The sequence below is a fragment of the Rhinopithecus bieti genome, unplaced genomic scaffold (genome assembly GCF_001698545.2).
Source record: "Rhinopithecus bieti isolate Rb0 unplaced genomic scaffold, ASM169854v2 scaffold_24392, whole genome shotgun sequence".
Lineage (NCBI taxonomy): Eukaryota > Metazoa > Chordata > Mammalia > Primates > Cercopithecidae > Rhinopithecus > Rhinopithecus bieti.
Window position 1 is genome coordinate 424,699 of NW_016812542.1, and position 21,323 is coordinate 446,021.

The window sequence follows — 21,323 nt, forward strand, 5'->3', positions numbered from 1 at the left end:
ACTGCCTCCTAGCCGTCTCCTCGAGTAGTTCATGCCCTGTTACTGAAGTAGTGAAGTTGCTGGTGTCAAAGCATTCCTTTTGCAGTTTCCTGTACTAGGGTTCTGGGTGATTTTGTACATATTTATTTCAAAGATCCTCCGTACCACACCAGGGGGTTTACCTTTTGGAATGTTGTAAAAGCCACTGTCCTCTATGCTGGGACACTTTCATGCAACGTTTGCTTAGCCAGACTCAGGAAAAAGCTTTTTTTTTTTTTCTTTTCTCATTTCCCTGCACTCCACATTAAACACAGAGGTAGTTTAAATCACCTGGTAAAAGAAGATGGCATCACAAACGCTGTGGTCCAGAAAAAAGGGAACATCAGTAAGTCTGTTACCGCTTGCAAGTAGGGTCACTTACATATAAAAGGAGAAAACACAAGTTCTTAAAAAGCAGCCGACCCTGGGTTCGGTGGGAAGTTGGCCTGAAGCCGGGGAAGAGGGCTCAGGGGGCCAGACGCGGTGTCCCGCACCACGCTAGGCCTGACAACCGGAAGAGAGGGGCCCCGGCTCCAGTAGGGAAACCGCCGAAGCTTCCCCCACTTCATGGAGCGCCGGTGATGCAGGCGGGAAGCCTCCATCGGGCAGCCTGCCGGGACCCACGGCGCGGGGAGGGGCCGGCGCCCGCCCCGCCCCTCTCCTCGGGGATGCCGGGATGTTTACACTCCTGACAGCGGCGGCCGCAGAAGGAGGAGCGGGAGTCGCGGGAGGATGGGCCGCCGCTAGGTTCGCACTCCGGACGCGCCTCGCAGTGCGCAGGGTGGGTGCCCCGCGCCTGCAGCGTCCGCCGGGGCGGCGCGGCGGGAGGTGGCCGATCGGCTCCGGGTCTTGCAGCCTCAGCCCCCGGTCCAGCGCGCTTTCCGACGGCGCCGCGCCGAGCCACCCGCCCGCCCAAGGTCCCTCGCGGGCGGGAGAACGGAAAACTCCCAACTTCCTGGTGAGTCGCTGCCTAGGGTTCAGGCGCCCGGAATGGCCAGCTCCTGCCGGGAGGGGCCGCCTGCGGGAGTCGGGCCGGGAGAGGGAGGTCGGGACCGCGCGGGGCGGCCTCCGGGATCCCCTCGCTCGGGGTAGGTGGGGCGGGGCGCGCCGCGTTCGAGACGGATGGGGGTTTCGGTCTTGTTCGTTGGCAGCGGTGGGAGGGGGCGGCAGGAAACTTCATACCTGGCACCGGCTCTGGAGGCCCGAGGCCGCCAAGGGCGCCGCGGTAACTAAGAAACTCAGCGGCCACCGCGGCGGCGGCAACAGGTCTTTGGTTTCAGGACCTGAGGAACTTAAGCGAAGTCCCGCCTCCCGGCGGATGCTCATTGGCGACGTCGGTTATTTATCTCTCGCGGATTGGTGATGTCCACCTGTCAGGATTCGGCAGCAGCCCGACTTAGGAAAGTGAAGTGCGCTGGGAGAGTGGGTGGTGGGAGCCGGCAGATAGGGGAGAATCCGAAGTGGCCTCAGAAGTACAGGGAGCGTGAGAGGTCTGTTGGAGAATGAACTTGGGAGAGACTCGGGATTACAAAATGTCAGAGAGCGGGATTGCGAGGCAATAGCGAACATTGCTGGTGATGGTGGCAATGGAAAAGAAATTGAAAACTGAGGCCAAAGTCAGAGAAGGGGAGCCAAAGGAAAACAGAGAAAAGTGACAAGACCGTATGACCACAGAACAGTGTAAGGAAGCGAGCACAACCTAGAGGATGCTGCCTTGAGAGCTAAAGAACTTCTGTTGCCTCTTTTACACTGTAGGCCTTCACTCCTAAAACCGCAGCATCCTCTAGTCTTGCACTGGGAGCGTACTGGGGTGGCGGAGAGATGATGTATTAGCCGATGAATCGTGTTCCCGCCTAGCTGTAGTCCTCATTGGGGAGAAATGCTAAAAATATACTTAGTTTACAGTAAGATACATGCTGCTGTCCTTGCGCAATTCTGGTGACTGAACTGAAAATTAGAAATACACAGAAATAAAATGGTTATTCTCCTTTTAGGTTAACGAGCTCAAGGATGCAATTGAAAACATCAGATTTCCATAGTTTGTAGAGCCTAATGTACCCATCATAATTGGAACCACTGTTTCTAATTCCTCCTCCAAGGAATTTACAGTTTTAAGGGTATGCACACTCCCTCCAGGCAACAGCAGTATGTCTTGTCAGGTTGCGTTAGAGAATTAAAGTACAGAGTGTGTGTGTTATAAATATGTTCTGTTCAGGACCTTAAGCTGCTGGTGGTGTGGTCGAAGAATGGCATAGTACTTGCACTCAAAAACTACAGAATGTTTGGGACAACCGGTCAAACCCTGAAAACGGTGAACAGTAAAACAAGAGATACAGTTAACCCTCTAATGCTTTGTGGCAACTCTTGTTGAATGGCCGCTGAGTATTCTTGGTTTGTAACACTTGGTGATGGCCAAGAGCTCTTGAAACAGTTAACTTAAAATCTCAGCAGTTATTTTATTTCCAGAGCAAGGAATCTTCTCTTTCGGCGAGATCCAGTCCACAGCTTGCTTCACTCCTAAAACAGCGGCATCCTCTATTTGGTCTCGCACCGAGAGCTGGCTGGGGTAGGGGAGAGGTGTTGGAGCTTTGAAAAAGCTTTGCCTATCGGAGGAGTCAAAGGGGCAGAAACTGTATGGGGCGAGAGGAAGGCCTGCGAAATAAAAAGGCAAAGGAACCCTTTGAGGAGGCTAGTTGCCTTCTCGGGGCCAGTGTGTGTGCGGCGTAGTGTTCAGGGGAAGGAAGGAGCCCGGGAGCCCGGGAGCTCGGGAGCTCGGGGACCCTCTTGGAGGTACGGGCCTGAGATTCCGCTGGGTGGCGGGAGGCTCCGCCCTCCAGAGCATTGACGGCCTTCGCAGCCAATGCGCAGCGAGGACCTCGCGTTCGGGAGGGCGGATACTTCCTACTCCAGCCTGGGGCTCGGAGAAGGCCGCGTTAGTTCTTTCTCCAGGGATGTGTGGGGGAGCTAAGTCAGGCTGAGGGCCAGTCTGGAGAAATAAATAAATAAATAAAGGGGGAGGGGGCTTCAGTTTTCCCTGAGCCATCCTAGGTGTCCCGTTTCGTGATTCGGCTGCACCTAGAACTTAACTAGTTCTACTGAAAGTTTATAGTAGATAAGCGAAGTTGTTCAGACTAAATATAGGCCATGTGACTGAGGGGGTTTTACTCTGCAATTATCTGAAAATGAAAACCACTAAATGTCAGAATCTAAATCGTTAGGCGTTTTCACAGCTTCTTGGGAATCTTTCCAAGGTTAAACATCTTACCAGTTTAACAAGACTAACTTTATTTCCAAGCGTACAGACTCATTTTATAGTATGAACTACTATTTATTTAGATAATACTTGTAGCACCCACCATTCCTTTCCCTCTTTCATATTTTCCTGTCTGGACAAATTCGAGTTCGTTTCCATCCCAGTAAAACAGCACTTACCCCAAGATTGAGGAAAGCACGTATGGTATGATGGCTGTGGACTAGTGGAGGAGGGGAGATTTGATGACTCTATAGCTAACATACCTGATTAATAAATTAAAAATCAGCATTGCATTGTAATGACCAGAAGTCCAGTGCAGTTACAGTTTGTGTAAATAAGTACTTAATCTCATAACGACCCTATCCCCCCAAATCTTTCCTGGTGCTTGCAGTTGATAGTTTTGGGCTCTTATTGTAAACGTTTAAGTATTCTTTTTTTTTCCCCTCAAGTATTGCGAATTTACTGAAATATAAACTTTTTTTCACTTAAATATGTGGTCTGAGATGACATTAGAGACTTTTACAGTGTTTCCAGAACCAAACACTATTTTCCTAGGAACTATCTGATGTTGTAAGAATGTATCTCTGTAGTATTACAAACATCGCCACCATTCAGGGTACCTGAGAACTGGGCCTGAGAGCAGGGCCAGTGTTAGTGATTATGCACTTTTGGGGGAAAAAAAAGTTAAGTAGGTAATTCCAAAATGTCTTTCAGGTTTTGTTTCCCTTGATTTTTTTTTTTTTTTTTAAATAGGCTTTGGTATTTTAAAAATACACAGTGTAGTATTTAAAAAATGCACAGTGTAGCTGCAGCTGCAGCTGCACAAAACAACACTCTGTCCTCATTCCCAGTTTCATTCACATTAAAATGTTTACCCCTTCGAATATTTGTTGGAAATTACGAGGGTAGGTATTTCAGTGCATCGTTTATAAAACATATCAAACTTAATGTACGACTTAAGGGTGTCTTGGAAATGACATGTATGATTACTGTTTGCTCTGAATTGTTTTGTCAGCACTTCAGCATTTATATAAATATATAGCAAGATGTTTTAAGACGCATTTCTTTACTCTTTTGAGACTTTTTCAATTTAATTCTCCCCCCCCACCCATTTTTATAGGCAATATGGATGAATAACGTTCGGTTACATAATTGTAATCAAATATATGCATTTGCAGAATATAATGGCAATTCAGAATTTTCAAAATTGATACAATTCAATCTCAGAGTTATAAAACTTCTAAACTGCTGAGTTCTCCTTTGGTAATTAATAGTTTGATTATTCCTAGGTGTTATGTATTTTCACAAATTTTTATTCTGAAGAAAACACTTAGAGAATATATTTCATGCTTTTCAGTGGGCAGTGGGAATGAGAAGGACAGATGATCATGAAGCATTCCTTAATTAATATTTTTGAGCAGGGTAACTTCTTTTTTAACCTTTTTGAAAATAACTGCCCTGCTATACTATTTAGGTAATGAGGTTATACAATGAGTGGTTTTGTTGTAATAGCTATCAAAGTGTTAAGCAGAACAATATATACATGAACAAAACTGATTTTAGCGGTCTATAAAAATAATTTAGAAATACGTGTTTTAGGTTACATAATGGAAATAGGCCTTTTTGTAAATCTTGTTACTAGTCTTCTGTTGGTAGTAGGTAAGGGCTACTTTTTCAGTCCAGTCTACTTTTTTGTAGAATAGTGGTTCACAAATTTTTTCTCTGAAGGGTCACATAGTAAATATTTCTGGCTTTGTGAGTCCTGTGATTGCATCTGCTGCCATTGTAGCCAAATACAGTACCTGACCAAGTGGGCATAGGTGTGTTCAAATAAAACTTTATTTATACAAATAGGCTGGTAGCTTTCCCCTGCTCTAGAAGATAATACCAGAGGTCTAAATATGGTGCTATGCCATTGACGTTTGGGTTGATACGGAATTTTCCACAACAGCATTTTATATTTTGTTTTTGTCCTTATACTCTTGTGACAATTTGTTGATCTTCCACAGTTCCCTCAGAATAATGCCCAGCTATCCATTTCCACATTTTGTGTTTCATTTCAGAGTTTGTCAACATATGAACCTCTTTTAGGTTTATCCACCTTTTCAGGTTTCTTCACCATTCTTTGCTTCTGGGGGATCCCACTCCTATCCTGTGACATTGGATTAATGCCTCTCTGTGGCTCCCTGCTTCTTACTAAAGCGACGTAGAATCTAATGTCAGTCATTTATCTTTAATAAATGAAAACTACTAGACAAAGAAACATACCAAAACTTACTCATCTGCTTGTCTCGTTTTTATTTTAAGCCTACTGGTATGACTACCTTTGTCTACTTTAGAGGAAATTTTTGACATGAGCAAGAGGGTGGGCAAATTTTTTTCTTTTAGGAAACATTAACTTAGTCTTTCATAAAAGACTCCCCCCCACCCCCACTCCACCCCCTCCCTCAGTAAAAAAAAATACTGGAAAGAGCCTGTGCGTTAGCAGAGGGCCTACAGTCAAGGTATGTTTGGCCTGGGGTAGAGGTACGTCTGACCTTTGCTCTGAAAAGAATTAGCTGTAGACTTACCTGGGTGTAGCTACTGAGCAGCATAGAGCAGAATGGAAAATGCAACAGTTTTGTAAAAATTACACAGTACACTTTCTCAGCTCTAACCAGGAGCGGGTTTTGTGTGTGCTGGACTTTTGACCCCTTAGCCCTCGGGGAAGTCCAGGTAGGACCTGGGACAATCAGAATTCCTGGCTGGTTGCCACCAGCTACAAGCAGTCTCTTCTCTTTATCTGACTCTGCTGCACATGTATTATCATTATCTGTGTTTGCCATTATGTGGAAAAGACTAGGCACAAAACTCCAGGGTTGTCGTTGCCTACTTTATGACCTTGGTTGAGTTGCTTATTTTATTCAGACTGTAGTTGTCCCAACTCATAAAGTTACTTTGAGGAGTAAATGAAAATATCTTTGTAAATGTGTGGTAGCAGGCCCAGTGTTAGTTTCATTTCACTTACTTCCCTGTTCTTAGGACCTTCAGGGGTGGGAAACACATCTCCTGTTGTCAGTTTGTTCTGATGACAGGTCCTGTCACCCACTCTGCCTTGGCCCAGTTTTGTCTTAATGGGCTGCTTCCCACTTCTGCCGTTCCCACTTCCTCTGCTTGAATTCTCCTTTTCCTTTGCCCTGTGATTTCCATATTCAAAATTCATTGGTTCCCACATTTGAGTTAGTTTTTATGACTTTCTTTGGAGGGTGGGGAGAGCCAGCAATCCATAGGTTCTCAGGCAGAAAAGGCACAAGAGGCTTGGCAGGGGTTATATTATGGACTACAAATAATGTGAGTTGCAAAAGATCTTTAAATACAGATTCAAAAAAAAAATGGCAAAATTAAAATGTTCTTCCTAGCATGCTTAAAATTGTTTCTTTTTTTTAATTGTTGAAATATTTCCCTATATCCTTATATTTACCTAGGCAAATTACTATACATTTTATTATGGTTATAATCGTAACAAAGCCATATGTCCTTTATTATATTATGGTTGGAAAAACTGAATAGCTGTGTTTATGAAAAATTGTTATACTTCTAAAATGTAATGAATTCCTAATCTTGTATTGCCTTTACATCTAACTGCTGGACCATATAGTAAAATAATATGATACCAGGCACAGTGGCTCAAACCTGTGATCTCAGCACTTTGGAAGTCCAAGGTGGGAAGATTGCTTGAGACCTGGAGTTCAACACCAGCCTGATCAACATAGTGAGACCCTGTCACTACAAAAAATTAAAAAAAATTAGTTGGGCTTGGTGGCACGCACGTGTAATCCCAGCTACTTGGGAGGCTGAGGCAGGAGGATTGCTTGGGCCTGGAGGATGGCTTGAACCTAGGATTTTGAGGCTGCAGTGAACTGTGATAATGCCACCGCACTCCAGCCTGGTGACAGAGTGAGTCCCCGTCTTTAAAAAAATAAAATAAAAAAAAATAGAAAGCCACCTAGAATAGGTCATTTGTTTTAGGCAAATAGTATATCTTTATTCCAAACAGTTTATTTCTAGGCGTGGTTTGTTAGTCAATAAATACATGTAAATTAAAAGGTCTTATATAAGAAGATTTTGCCCGGGGGAGGATTGGTTTATGGAACAAATTATTTCTTATTTTTCATGGCCTACAGATTGACTTCCTTTGTTTTCATCACCATCTTTGTTGTTAGAATATGTTTAGAATAGTCTGGTGGTAGGTGAAAACTGCCATTTTTTTTCTATTCTCAAAATGCATTTAAATTGAAGTTTTAGTAAGGTATTTACTGTTAAGAAATATTTTTTAATGTTGAATGGCATACTGTTTTCACCTTCACTCTTATTTTATGACTTTGAGTATTTACAATGTCAGCTGTTGGCTGGGCGCTGTGGCTGACACCTGTAATCCCAGTGCTTTGGAGAACAAAGTTGAGCGGATTGCTCGAGCCCAGGAGTTTGAGAACAGCCTGGGAAACATGACAAAACCCCATCTCTACTTAAAAATAAAACAACAACAACAGCAACAACAAATCAGCTGTCAATGAAGATTGTCTTTAGCTACATAGTTCTCCCGTTTACTCCTCTAATTTTTTTTTTTTAAGTGGAAAGGAATTTGTTACTGAACATTTAATAGTGTTTAATGGTTGTGAGGGAGTTTGAGCTTCCAGCAGAATAGCCCAGTACCAGGCCCCCAAGGGAGGTGCTGTCTCTTCTGTGATCAGAAGGCCACCAGTTTAGGGCCATACAGCCACTGCTCTGATCAAGATACAGTTACAGTAAGAAAAATGCTGCTATTTGGGGGACCCTAGAACCATACCCTGCTCTATTATGGTCCTGGAAATGATGCTCTGGGCCCTGACTCTATACAGGCATTTTTCAGAGATGTTGCAGGTTCTATTCTAGACCACTGCAATAAAGTGAATCTTGCAATAAAGTGAGTCAGATGAATTTTTTGGTTTCCAAGTGCATATGAAAGTTAGAGTTACACTATTCTGTAATCTATAAAGTATGCAATAGCATTATGTCTAAAAATATACATAATTAAAAAATATTTTATTGGCAAAAAATGCTAATGATCATCTGAACCTTCAGCAGTTCATAGTATTTTTGCTGGTGGAGGGTCTTGCCTCGGTGTTGATGGCTGCTAAATGATCAAGGTGATGGTCACTGAAGGCTGGTGGCTGTCGCATTTTCTTAAAATTAGACAGCCATAAAGCTTGCCACATCAATTGACTCTTTCTTTCATGAAAGATTTCTCTGTAGCATATGATGCTGTTTGATAGCATTTTACCCAGAGTAGAAAATCTTTTACAATTGGAGTCAATCCTCTCAAACCCTGCTGCTGCTTATAAGTTTATGGAATATTCTAAATCCTATGTTGTTGTTTTAGCCATGTTCACAGCATTTTCATCAGGAGTAGATTCTGTCTTAAGACATCACTTTCTTTACTCGTTTATAAAAAGCAACTCCTCATCCATTAAACTTTTATCATGGGATTGTAGCAATTCAGTTACATCTTCAGGCTCACTTTTAATTCTAGTTCTCTTGCTATTTCCACCATATTTGTAGTGACTTCCTTCACTGAAATCTTGAATCCCTCAAAGTCATCCATGAGAGTTGGAATCAACTTCTTCCAAACTCCTATTGACATTGATATTTTGACTTCCATGAATGACAATTGTTTCTAATGGCATCTAGAATGGTGAATCCTTTTCAGAAGGTTTTCAGTTTGCTTTGCCTAGATCTATCATATTGATGACTGTTTATGACAGCTATAGATTTAAGAAATGTATTTCTTATTCTTGGATAAGAAGACTTGAAAGTGGATTATTCCTTGATTCATGGGCTGTAGAATGGATGTTGTGTCAGTAGGCATGAAAACAACATTAATCATCTTGTATATTTCCATCAGAGCTCTTGGTGACTAGGTACATTGTCAATTAGGAGTCATATTTTGAAAGAAATCTTTTTCTGAGCAGTTGGTCTCAACAGTGGGCTTAAAATGCTCAACTTAAAAGGCTCAAATAATCATGCTGTAAACCGATGTGATGTTGCCCAGGTTTTGTTTTTCCACTTACAGCACACAGGCAGAGTAGATTTAGCATAATTATGTTAAGGGCCCTAGGATTTTCAGGGGATGGTAAATGAGCATTGGGTTCACCAGCTGCGTCAGCCCTTAATGAGATCCTGTTCTTGAAGCGAGGCATTGACCTCTCTGTAGCTATAAAAGTCCTAGATGGCATCTTTTTCAAATCGAAGGCTGTTTTATCCATATTGGAAATCTGTTGTTTAGTGTAGCCACCTTTATCAATGATCTTAGCTAGATCTTCTGGATACCTTGCTGTAGCTTCTACTTCAGCAATTGCTGCTTCAGCTTGCATTTTTATATGATAGAGATGGCATATTTCCTTGGACTTCATGGACCAACTTCTGTTAACTCCATTTTTTCTTCTGCAGCTTTCTCACCACTTTCAGCCTTCACAGAGCTGAAGGGAGTTAGTGCCTTGCCCTGGATTAGGCTTTGATTTAAGGAAATGTGACTGGTTTGATCTTTTATCCAAACCATTAAAACTTTCTCTGTCTCAGCAGTAAGGCTGTTTCATTTCTTATCATTCATGTGTTCACTGAGTATCACTTTTTTCTTTGTATTTTTATACAGATGTTTTACTTGTTATAGAAGGTTTTAAACACATTCAAAATAAACAAAATAGTGTCATAGACTATCTCCGAGCTTCAACAACCACTGATAATGTACCATTTTGGACTAGCACTTTGAATTTCCTTCGAGAACTTCTCTTTTGCATTCACAACTTGGCTATTTGACTCCAGAGGCCTGGCTTCTGACCTACTAGCTTCTGACCTGTCTTGACCTTTGACATGCCTTTCTCACTAAGCTTAATCATTTCCAGCTTTTGATTTAAAGTGAGAGATGGGTGACTCTTTCTTTCACTGGAACACTTGGAGGCCATTGTAGGGTTATTAATTGGCTTAATTTTCATTATTGTTGTGTCTCAGGGAATAGTGAGGCCCAAGGAGAGGGAGAGAGATGGGAACAGCTGGTGCAGTGAAGCAGTCAGAACATAACACCACGTATCATTAATTTTACTGTTTTATTTGGACATGATTCATGGAGCCCCAAAACAAATACAGTAGCATCAAAGATTGCTGATCACAGACCACCATAAAAGATATAATAATAGTGAAATAGTTTGAATTATTGCAAGAATATCCAAAATGTGGCACAGAGATATGAAGTGAGCACATGCTATTGGAAAAATGACACTAACAGACTAACTTCACATAGGGTTGCCACAAACCTTCAGTTTATAAAAAACACAATGTGTGAAGCACAATAAAATGAGATAGGCCTTCATTAGTTTCCTGTAACTGCTGTATCAAATTATTACAAACTGGATGGTATAAAACGACAGATTTATTCTGTCACAGTTCTGCAGGCCAGAAGTCAGAAGTCAAGGTGTTGACAGTGCCGTGTTCTCTCTGAAGGCTTAAGGGAGAATGTGGCTCATGCCTTTCTCTTAGCTTCTGGTGTTGGCAGCAGTCCTTGTCTTTCCTTGGCTTGTGGACATATCACTCCATTCTCTGCCTCTGACATGCAGGTTCTTCCTATGTGTTTTCACTTGTGTCTCTTCTCTACTTATAAGGACATCCTCATGACCTCATCTCTGCTGCTTATCACTCTTACACTTAAAATTCCACAAGTAGAATCTATGCTTTTCTATTCAGATTCTTTACTTTGAAAATATTTTTCAAATTTCTGATGTTTTTGGTCTTAACAGCAGATTTTAAGATTGTGTGGGGGTTGTGTCTGAGAGATAAAGGCACCCGAGACATCTTATACGATATGCACTCAGTAGCATGATAATGATAATCACAGGAGAGAAAATGCCACTTCAAGCAAGGTGAAAGAAAATAGTACATCTAAGTGTTAGTTTTAGTTCCTTCTCAACCAAACGGTCCCTTGTTACTGGACTGCTTAGGCTGTGTGCTGTTCTCACCATTTTTGGCATTTTTACAAAATTTCTCTCAACTGGGTGTGAAAGTTTACCACTTCCCTTGCTCCTGAGGTGTTTTTTTTTTTTGCACAGGGGCAAAAGCTCTTTGCCTTGCCACTTAGGGTTTTTGCCTCTAGTTACCATTACCTACCTGTAGTTCTCTTTATCTTGTTTCACAGCTCGACTCCACCAGACTTTCCTGTCTTGCATGTCTGGCCATGCTGGAAAGTGTTCAAGAACATTATAATGAGTAACCTGTTCCTTTTTCCATGACTGTCTTATTTCTATCTGGGACTTTGATAACAAGTGACAGGCACTTGAGTCCCTTCTAACTTCCCTCTTTGTCAGTAGATACAACCTTTGCGTCCAAGTGGTGATGCTCTTTATTCAAAAGCCTGTTTGATAATTTTAAAACTGTTTTCTACCAGCGATTTGTTTTCACCTTTTAAAAAAATTTGGAGTTTATAAACAGCACAAGCCCTTGTTGTTTATGACCATTTTCCCATTCTCTTTTATTTGTTATAAGAAGATGCAGCTTGACATAGAAAGTTTTCAAATAGTGGGTCAAGTCCAGGTGTATTTTTTTTTATTTTTCAAATGCCAAACATAAGTTCTGACACTTAGTGTGAGCTAAATGTAATATATGTGAAACTCAGTTTAAGAATTGAGTGCCTGGTCTAGGGGAGAATAATAATAGTGTGGTTAATGGTTCAGATAATATAAGAAGCGTGGTCTGTAATGATGTACTAATGGTATCTGGTTAGAAAATGTTGAGACTTTTGTCTCTTAGTGTGTGGTCCCTGGCAGGGCAGTACTACCATGCCTAGCCCCTTTTGTGTTTGTGTTGTGGGTTGTCATCCCCAGAATGTCAGCATTTCCACATTTTCTAACTTTTGAACTTTGTGGGGTATTTGCATATGCATTTTGAGAATGTTTGAAAGATGATCCAGTTGACTGCACAGACTTGGTGTAAAGTCAGTTTCAAATCGAGGTGAGCCTTCTCTGAACTTGAGAGGCATACTTGCCTGAAATTTGAGGATAGACCATGTGATCTTTGGAGCCTTCTGGCAGCTGTAAGATGAGTGACTCTGTGATTACATTCCCTTTATAATTCGTCTTTTTGTTTCTTTATTTTTCTTCCCATTTTCCTACTTGGTGTTATCAATTCACAGACCGAAGAAAGAGAAATTTGGGAGTTGTTGGTAGATAGCTGAAAGTGAGTGAAATGATTACAATTTAAAAAGGGACCACAGCAGAAGTGAGAGAGGAAAACCTAGATGGCAGTGGCAATTTTAAGAGAGAGGTAATGGCTGGAATAAAGTAGGAGGAAGAAAAGAAACCTTTAAAAACAAAGGAGAGGACTATGCAAAACGTATGGGAAAGGAATATTGGGAAGTAGCTTTCTGTAATGTTTACTCATTTGAAAAGATTATTCTGAGATTTTTTTGTAGTATAAAATTAGTATATAGGTTGCATAGTTGATTCATGTGCATAATTTATAGTTTAAAAGTAAAGTCGTCAGTACATACGGCTTAGCTTTATGTGCTAGGTTTTAAAAAAAATCTACTTTGTTTTGAGTGTTTGGTTATTAATGGATTATGGGCATAACTGCTGCTCAGTAACTCCTTCATCTACTGGAAGGAAGGTCAATTTTCAATCAATAGAAATAGGTAGCTAAATGAGATGCTTCTTATTTTGCTTGGAGGTGCCAGGTTTATTTGCCAACTTTCCACTGTTAGAAAGCACTTTGGAACACCACTGTCAGATATTTAGATTTCTTTTTGAGTCTGGAAGATTGTATTTCTTATCAAAACAAATATCCAAGTTTATGCTTTAAAAATATTTTAGTTTTTATTAATTGCAGAATATGAGAATAAAGGAATGACCTAATGCTGTACCGTATTTCCTGACTCACATGTCTTCAGTGGCTCCTCTGCCACTAAATGGAACCCCACTTGATCCTGACCTGGCTTTAGATTATTTGTTTCCTGTATATTCCCGTACATTTTAGTCACATCTAACAACTTACTGAATTTTTTTCTTTTTTTTTTTTGAGACGGAGTCTCATTCTGTCACCCAGGCTGGAGTGCAATGACCAATCTCGACTCACTGCAAGCTCCGCCTCCCGGGTTCACGCCATTCTCCTGCCTCAGCCTCCTGAGTAGCTGGGACCACAGGCACCTGCCACCATGCCCGGCTAATTTTTTATATTTTTAGTAGAAACAGGGTTTCATCATGTTAGCCAGGATGGTCTCCATCTCCTGACCTCGTGATCTGCCCACCTCGGCCCCCCAAAGTGCTGGGATTACAGGTATGAGCCGCTGTGCCCAGCTGGGTTTTGTTTTATTTTATTTTTTTTAATAGAAAATTTTGTACCCTTTCTGACTTCTCCACTCTATCCTTTTCTCACCACTTTAAATGTCTATTTTCCATACGTCACTGTTCAATCTCAGTGCATTAAAATAATCTTTATCCTTTATGGCCCTGCTCAAGTACTATACAAAAAAATACAAATAAACCTCTTTCTTCTGCTTCTTTAAGCCTTTAGTACATATTGAGTCTTGTTGTAGTTATACTTAGCTTCCCTCCCTGGAGCATAAGCTTCTGGAAGGTGTGAATCATGTCCTGTACAGATTTGTGTTTTCTGTAGGGCCTAGGACCATTCTTGTCAGAACTTGGCATTTAAAGAATGGCAGATGACTGCTTCCCAGAGACTACACTTGACAGGCGGTCTAGGCAGGTCCTAGCAGTAAGAGAATGTCCAGAACAATTGAGCTGTTGGTTTCAGGGAAGGTCTAGGATGAATGCCAGGCACATGTCTCTGCAAGGCCCAGAGAAATGGTATGAAGGAGGTCTTACTGTTTGAAATAGGTAAAGGTCTAATCTGCGAATGGTCACTGTCAGGATATTCAGGGATCTAGTCTGAGATGCTTGGTTTTATATCTGAATTCTGAATTCCAAGGTCTGAAAGATGTTAGAGTGGGGTGAGATAGGAATCAGGACTAGGAAAAGCGAGTGTGTCAGACATGAACTTGGTGTGAATGGGGAGGAGTGTGGACACCAGACAGAGACCAGTTTGGCAATTAAGTCTAAGTAAGAGGCTCAAGCAACAGGGAATAAAGTGAGAGATAAGTTCCTGGAGTTAAGACATGATATTAAAACATGACCAGCAGTTAGACTAAATTGACTTGAAGCTGATTTAGTAAGCTGTTCACTGAGTGTACATAAATTTCCTTTCCTTAGAGCCCAATTCATTCCTAGTTCAAGTTAAGTGGTTCGGCTTTCTGTAAAGCCAAACTTTTTTACTCCTTAAAGGTATGACTATCTATTTGCCAATTTATTCCATGTTCCAAGAATTCCCTCATGGAGAAAATGTTGCATTGAGTTAAATAAGGAAATAACTAGACAAATACTTGAGATTATTCCCTTCATAAGAATAATTACTAATTGTGAATTGATGGTTTGAATACCATGCTAAAGAGATTGAACCTCTTTTCTCTTGTGAAGTGATTGTGAAGTTACTTGTACCTTTATGTTTTCAAAATTTGATGGTAATAGCAATAAAAGCTTTAGTGCTTTTATGATCTCTTTATTTGGTTGGTAGTTATGGCACATCAGAAACTCGCATCAAAATAGAATCAAGATTATTGTAAAGGGGACCTCAAAGGTAGATTTCTTAAAAAAAAAAGTTTTTTTATTTTCAAGATGGAATCTTGCTGTGTTGCTCAGGCTGGTCTCAAACTCTTGGCCTCAAGCTATCCTTCCCACCGTAGCCTCCTGAAGTGTTGAGATTACAGGCATGAACCACTGTACCTGGCCAAAACATGTATTAAGATAAGTTTGGTTTATGAGATACATGAAGGAATTAAGTTCAGACTTGAAAATTCATACTTTAGTGAGACTACAGTGTACTTAAAAATTACCGAGAAAAGGGCTTTTTTATAAATAGAACCCTCTGTAATGTCTTCTTTCTTTTCTTCCCCTTTAAATTTAAAATTGAGTTGAATTTATTTATGCTTTTTAATGTTTTTAAGAAATGCTTCTCTAGCCAGTTCTAACTAAGTTGTTTTCCTTGCTTAAAGTCCTTCAGTTACTGCCTTCAGAATAATTTCTAACCACTTAGTCTCTTAAAAATATTTTATGAGATGGGTGCAGTGGCTCATGCCTGTAATCCCAGCACTTTGGGAGGCTGAGGTGGGCGGATCACGAGGTCAGGAGTTCGAGACCAGCCTGACCCACATGGTGAAACCCTGTCTCTACTAAAAATACAAAAATTAGCAGGGCATGGTGGCACACTCCTGTAATCCTAGCTACTCAAGAGGCTGAGGCAGGAGAATCGCTTGAACCCAGGAGGTGGAGGTTACGGTGAGCCGAGATTGTGCCACTGCACTCCAGCCTGGGTGACAGAGCAAGACTCCGTCTCAAAAAAGAAAAAAAAAATCGAAAACCTTTATGATTTGGGCCTTGGCACTTTCCTCTGCTGCATTCCATGCTCCTGTCTTAGGGCATTGGTTGTAGCTCCCTAGTTATTCCATGACTGAGTCTGGAATGTCCTCCCTCTTCTCCTTTGCCTGGTTAGCTCCCACATGTATTAGGACTTACCTTGAGTGTCTTCTTTACAAGGCCTGCCTGACCCTGACAGCTTGCTTAAATAACCCTGACATCCTTCCTGTGACCTCTTGTAGTAGCAGTACCCAGTGATGGTGTCATCATACTTGTGTCCTTATATTGTAAAAGTCTGTTTCTGTATGTCTCCTCTGGGAATAACTTGAGCGATCGGAATTGCCTTAGTTCTTTTTGTATTCCCAGCAGCTCTGTAGTAGACATATCAGTAATGCTGAAGAACGAAACAAAACAAAACAAAAAACAAACAAAACAAACAAAAAAAACAAGTTAATGAATGAGCTGGAGAAGATAAATAGACAGAGTCTAGGTTAGCCCGCAGTGTTTTGGCTGGGGTGTGGATTGGTGCTCTGAATAGATGATACCAGCACTCTCTTCTCCCTCCCCTTCTCCCTGACCTTTGAGTAGCTGTGACTTTTTATTGAATTGAAATGAAATAAAGAAACTAGAAACTTAACTTTCTTGCAGATTCTTTGGACATTTAATTTTTGCCAGGGTGTTTCCTGCCTCGTTGAGGACAAGGATGTCTTTTTACCAGAGATAAAGAGCTCTGCTCTCTCCTTCCGTTGGAATATTTTCTAATTCTTTTTTGATTTTGACTGTGTAGTCTTTCATAAGCAGTAGGAGCATGATCATAAGACTTAGGAAGAACAAACTTTGTCCCAATATAGTTTAAGAAATCTCATAGCTTTATACAGAATATGTTTGCAGCTGACCTTTACATACCATCTTGGTGCGAAGACAGATTGGTCTTCCCGTGTATGTAGTGCCTACAAATCCCAGGAATATCAAAATTATACAGATTCCTAGTTGCTGGCTAGAGAAGTGAGAGTTGAAATATTCTAAATATAAGGAAATACAGGTTTTGCCTTAGTTATATATAAAGTTGTCATCACAGAGTCTAGTGCTGAAGAGCAAAGGAGAAGAAATATTAACCACATCAGCTTAGAGTTTAGAGTCTTATTTAAGCAGAGTTTAGAATAACTCCCTCAATTCTTGATTAAATCTATATTGATCATAACTAAGTTAGTAACAGGTAACAGTCTTCTTTGTGTGGTGGTGAGAAGATGCATCTGTGATGCTGAGTTTGAAATATCGTGGGATATGTAGGTGACACTGTCTAATAGGCAATTGGTTATGTATCTCATTCTCAGCAGAGAGGTCTGGCCTGGAATAAGAGCTCTGGTGTCATCAATAGAGAGACTGATGTGTAGCAGCAGAGGAGTCTGTCTGGAGAAGGTGTGTTGGGAGCCTTGTTCATTCTTTCCCACTTAAAAGTGCAGTTTTTTGGATGTGGTGGCTCATGTCTGTAATTCTACCACTTTGGGAGGCTGAAATGGGAGGATCGCTTGAGACTGGGAGTTCAAGACCAGCATGAGCAACATAGGGAGACCCTGTCTCTGCAAGAAATTAAAAGAGTAGCCAGGCGTCATGGTATGTGCCTGTAGTCCCAGCTTCTTGGGAGGCTGAGCTGGGAGGATTGCTTGAGCAAAGGAGTTTGAGGTTATAGTGAGCTATGATTGTGCCACTGTACTCTGGCCTGGGTGTCAGAGTGAGACTCTGTCTTTAAAACAAACAAACAAAAGAAAGGACAGCTTTTTTGAAAGGTAAATAAATACCCAGTGAATACAGGAGGAAACTAAAATTTAACTTGTTACTTGCTGCCTGATTTAAATATAATATGTGAGGTATTTTCTTGTCAACATAAAATAATCTCATTTCCATTCTTAATAAATCTGTTTTTAAAGCCTCTTAGTATAGACCATCTTTATGACATTTTACCATTCTTTAGTTGGAATATGGAGTTTCACAGATTCAGAAGGTTTCTGAAAACAAAATTTAACTGGCTGTCAATTATATAATTTCATTTTGAAAGCCTATAGTCAGTATTAATTAGATTTTCATTTATTTGGTCAGAGTCCTTTATATTTAAAGTTTTTTTTAATAGAACATCCTAGATAGCTTCATCAGCCTAACATTATGTTATTCCTACTTTTAATTTTTCTTATTCTTTGGATAGTATTTCCATAAAATCATAGTTTTACATGTAAGTGTGCCAGAGAAAGTACATTTGTTTCTGGTATATGTTTATGTATGTTAAAAGACATTCATACAGAGTTTGGCATGATTTTATAGTCTGTGCTCAAAAGAGCAAGAGAGAAATTACAAGATAGTGCAGGTCAGAATTGAAATAATTTGGCAGAGTTTGGTGAGAAAGTTTGCTTAGCAGCTGCCTGGGTTAACTTTGCACCATCCATTCAAAACATAGTTCAGTTCTGAGACATAAAAATATATAATCAATTAAATTTAGGTTCCCAGAGGTAAATTTTAAAACATAAAATATAACTTTGAATCTTGTAAGTACATTGAAACATCTTGTTATTAAGTACAAGTATAGTTTTATGTAACTATGAGGCAGTGGCTTTTACATACTTGCTTTTTTCCTTCCTTTCTTAATTTTACCTTTTTGAAATCTTAATTTGCATTGACGTTTATGCTTGATGAAAAAAAAAAAGGAAGCAAACTCAAAGGTACAAGTATTATGCCTCTTTGTTTTTTGTGTACATGGGGGGGAGGAAGGCAATGAGTTTTCCAAGAAGTAAAGTAACAGACTAAATTTCTGTTGCTAAACATTGGTTGTGTCCTACTAACCTAATGATACATTAAATAGACTCTTGTTATGACTAACTCAGGTCCTAAGAATGCAGTCAGGGCTTAAGTGGGGGTTAGTGAAAAAGTTCATTGCAGAGGACATCGGAAAGACTTGAGCTAGAGTTAGTCATTGCTATACCACTGAGATCAAGGCCTCAGTTTCCTTGCCCAGTTTTTAGCAGCATCAAAAGGAGTAATGGATAGGAAAGTGTTCTTTTTTTTTTTTTAGACAGGGTCTTGCTCTGTCACCCAGGCTGGTGTATTGTGGCAGGATCATATCACTGCAGCCTCAACCTCCTGGGCTCAAGTGATTCTCCCACCTTACCTCTCTAGTAGCTAGGACCACAGGTGCGAACCACTGCACTGGGCTACTGTTTTAAGTTTTTGTAGAGATGGAGGTCTCATTGTGTTGTTTAGGCTGGTCTCAAACTCTGAGACTCAAGTGAGCCTCCCACCGTGGCCTCCCAAAGTTCTGGGACTACAGGCATGAGTCACTGTACCATGCCTGACAGAAAAGCTTTTAAAACTACTTTATAGTTTATTGTAAACTGTAGTATCTAAAGAAGAGAGGATTTTGAAAGTTCAGGAATAATCAATGTATAGAACAGTGTTTGTAATAGAGTAAGTATGCAAAATATATTTGTTAAATGAATAAATATGAGCAGTTGATAAGTCTTTCTATAAGAATTAAATGTAAAACCATGTGTTTTAACTTTTGAAAATTGCATTAATCTTTTATATAAATGCATTTTCATTTTGGTGTATGATTTTCTGTTATTGAGTACTTGTTACAGACCAAAGACTTTTAAAAACAAATGACCTTACCATAAATAATTCATACTAATGAAAGTATTTCCAAGTACTAGCCTGTATTCCATAAGGCCTTATCAACTTCGTTATGATAGAATTCATACTATGAATTATTTAGTACAAGGAATTCAGTAGAATGTTTTTTAAATCTGGTTTTAAAGATGGGGACAAGCTGTTTATCTTAGCTCTTTATGTCAGTTTGGTTGTCATGATTTTTCTAGTATTACAGCTGAATGATTAACTTAGTGAGCATGTGCTTTTGCCAGACTTTAGTTTTTGCTATGTGACTAACTGAATGACATATAAAAACATAAGGGGAATTTGCAATAACATTCTGTGTCCACAGTTAACCTAAACAAATACAAAGTCTATCAAAAGCTTTTTGGACATACTTTAAAAGGGCTGAATAAGTATCACTTGTCTTTCACATGCTTGTAGGGAAACTCTTCTTTAAAGATAAGCAGAAGAAATAATACTGTCTTGCATTTGTGTGCTGCTTAAAACTCTTGAGAACTGTTAATACTTTATTCTTCCAGCCTTTCTTTTGCAGTAGAAAGTGCCCTGCTTTGATTTGTTGTTTCAGAGATAATGATGTAAGACCTTCCTCTGTCTTCTCATGCTATGTACTCATTATGAACCTTCCTTTAGAGGGGAGGGAACTTAGACACAGGGCGGATATGTTGTCTTTAATCGAAAGTACGTGCTCATGTGAATTTAAACTAAGGTTTCCTGATGGTTAGACCTGTCATTTTTTAATCTTTTGTTTTGTTTTCTAACTATGTTTAGTTATTCAACAAATATTTATTGGATCTTCCTGTGTGCTGATGGTATAAAAATGAAGAGCAAACAGATTCAGCCCTTGAGTAGTAGTTGCTAATATATAGGTAATGGGTAAGGCCTAAGATGGACAGACAACTGATTCATTTAAATACATGAGACAAATGCTTAAAATAGGTATTTTAAAAAAGGCTACTTAAGTACCAAGCAAGGTTAACTAGGCCGACTAGCTGGGTTGAGTATTTCAGTAAGATGCCATAGTCTGTGTCAGAGGGACATAGGCATTTGGAGGAAGTATGCATGGTTCACATTAAGGCCAGAGTATGGTACTTATGTGGGGGAAAGTAGCTGGCAAGTAAGGAGCGAGGCTGAGGAGATTAGGTTTTATTCATTAAAGGGTTTTAAGCGGGCTTGTGACATAGATTTTCATCTTAGATTTATCATATATATATATATATAATGGGTATGTAGAATAAGAATTTCATTACTAACATCAGGAAGAGCAGTTAGTAGGTTTTAATAGTAGCAAGGATCATGAGGGTCTGGCATAAGCAGAGTGATGATGTTTGTGAGGTACAATTAGTAGGAGTTGAGGACTTATGTGGAAGTAAGGGAGTAAAAGTTTCTGGTATGACCTAGGGACCGTAGGGGATGACTGGATAACAGTGTAGGGGATGACTGGATGGAAATGCCATTCACTAAGAAAGGAAATACAGAGTAGAAACAGTTTAGAGTGGTCAAGATTTTAGACATGTTAGGTTTGGGGTATCAGGCAGAAAGATACAATAGAATTGGAAATGAGATTCTGGAACTACAGGTTTATAAATCATCAGTATGTAGGAGGCAGGTTATGTGCCAGCTGGAAATATGTGATTATTGATTTAAATAACCAAGGGACTTACCATTAAAGGAAACTTAAGCAAGAGAATCAGCAGACTTGTTTATTGATCGCAGGGCAAAAGATGCATTTTGTGTAGAAATGATAAAAATAGATAAAATAATTTCCTTATTATGCTCTTTATGTAGTGATTCACATTGTTAACTTGATTTACTTCAAGCAAGTATTAGATTAAGTAGTAGTACATAAACACAGTTCTGAACCAATAATTTATGAAAGTAAATTACTGTTCTTCAGCCAAGAATTGGAAGGGATCAAAGTGTTCTCTGCA

The 21,323-nt window shown here is 40.1% G+C and overlaps 1 protein-coding gene across 1 annotated transcript in view; it reads left to right on the forward strand.

The window, feature by feature from the left end:
- The first annotated feature begins 896 nt into the window (after nucleotides 1–896).
- The window catches only part of NEK7 (NIMA related kinase 7), a 155,672-nt gene continuing 135,245 nt past the window's right edge, over nucleotides 897–21,323 (forward strand). Inside the window, 1 exon segment of the mRNA XM_017896562.1 lies at nucleotides 897–976. The gene's annotated coding sequence lies outside the window, so the exon portion shown is untranslated.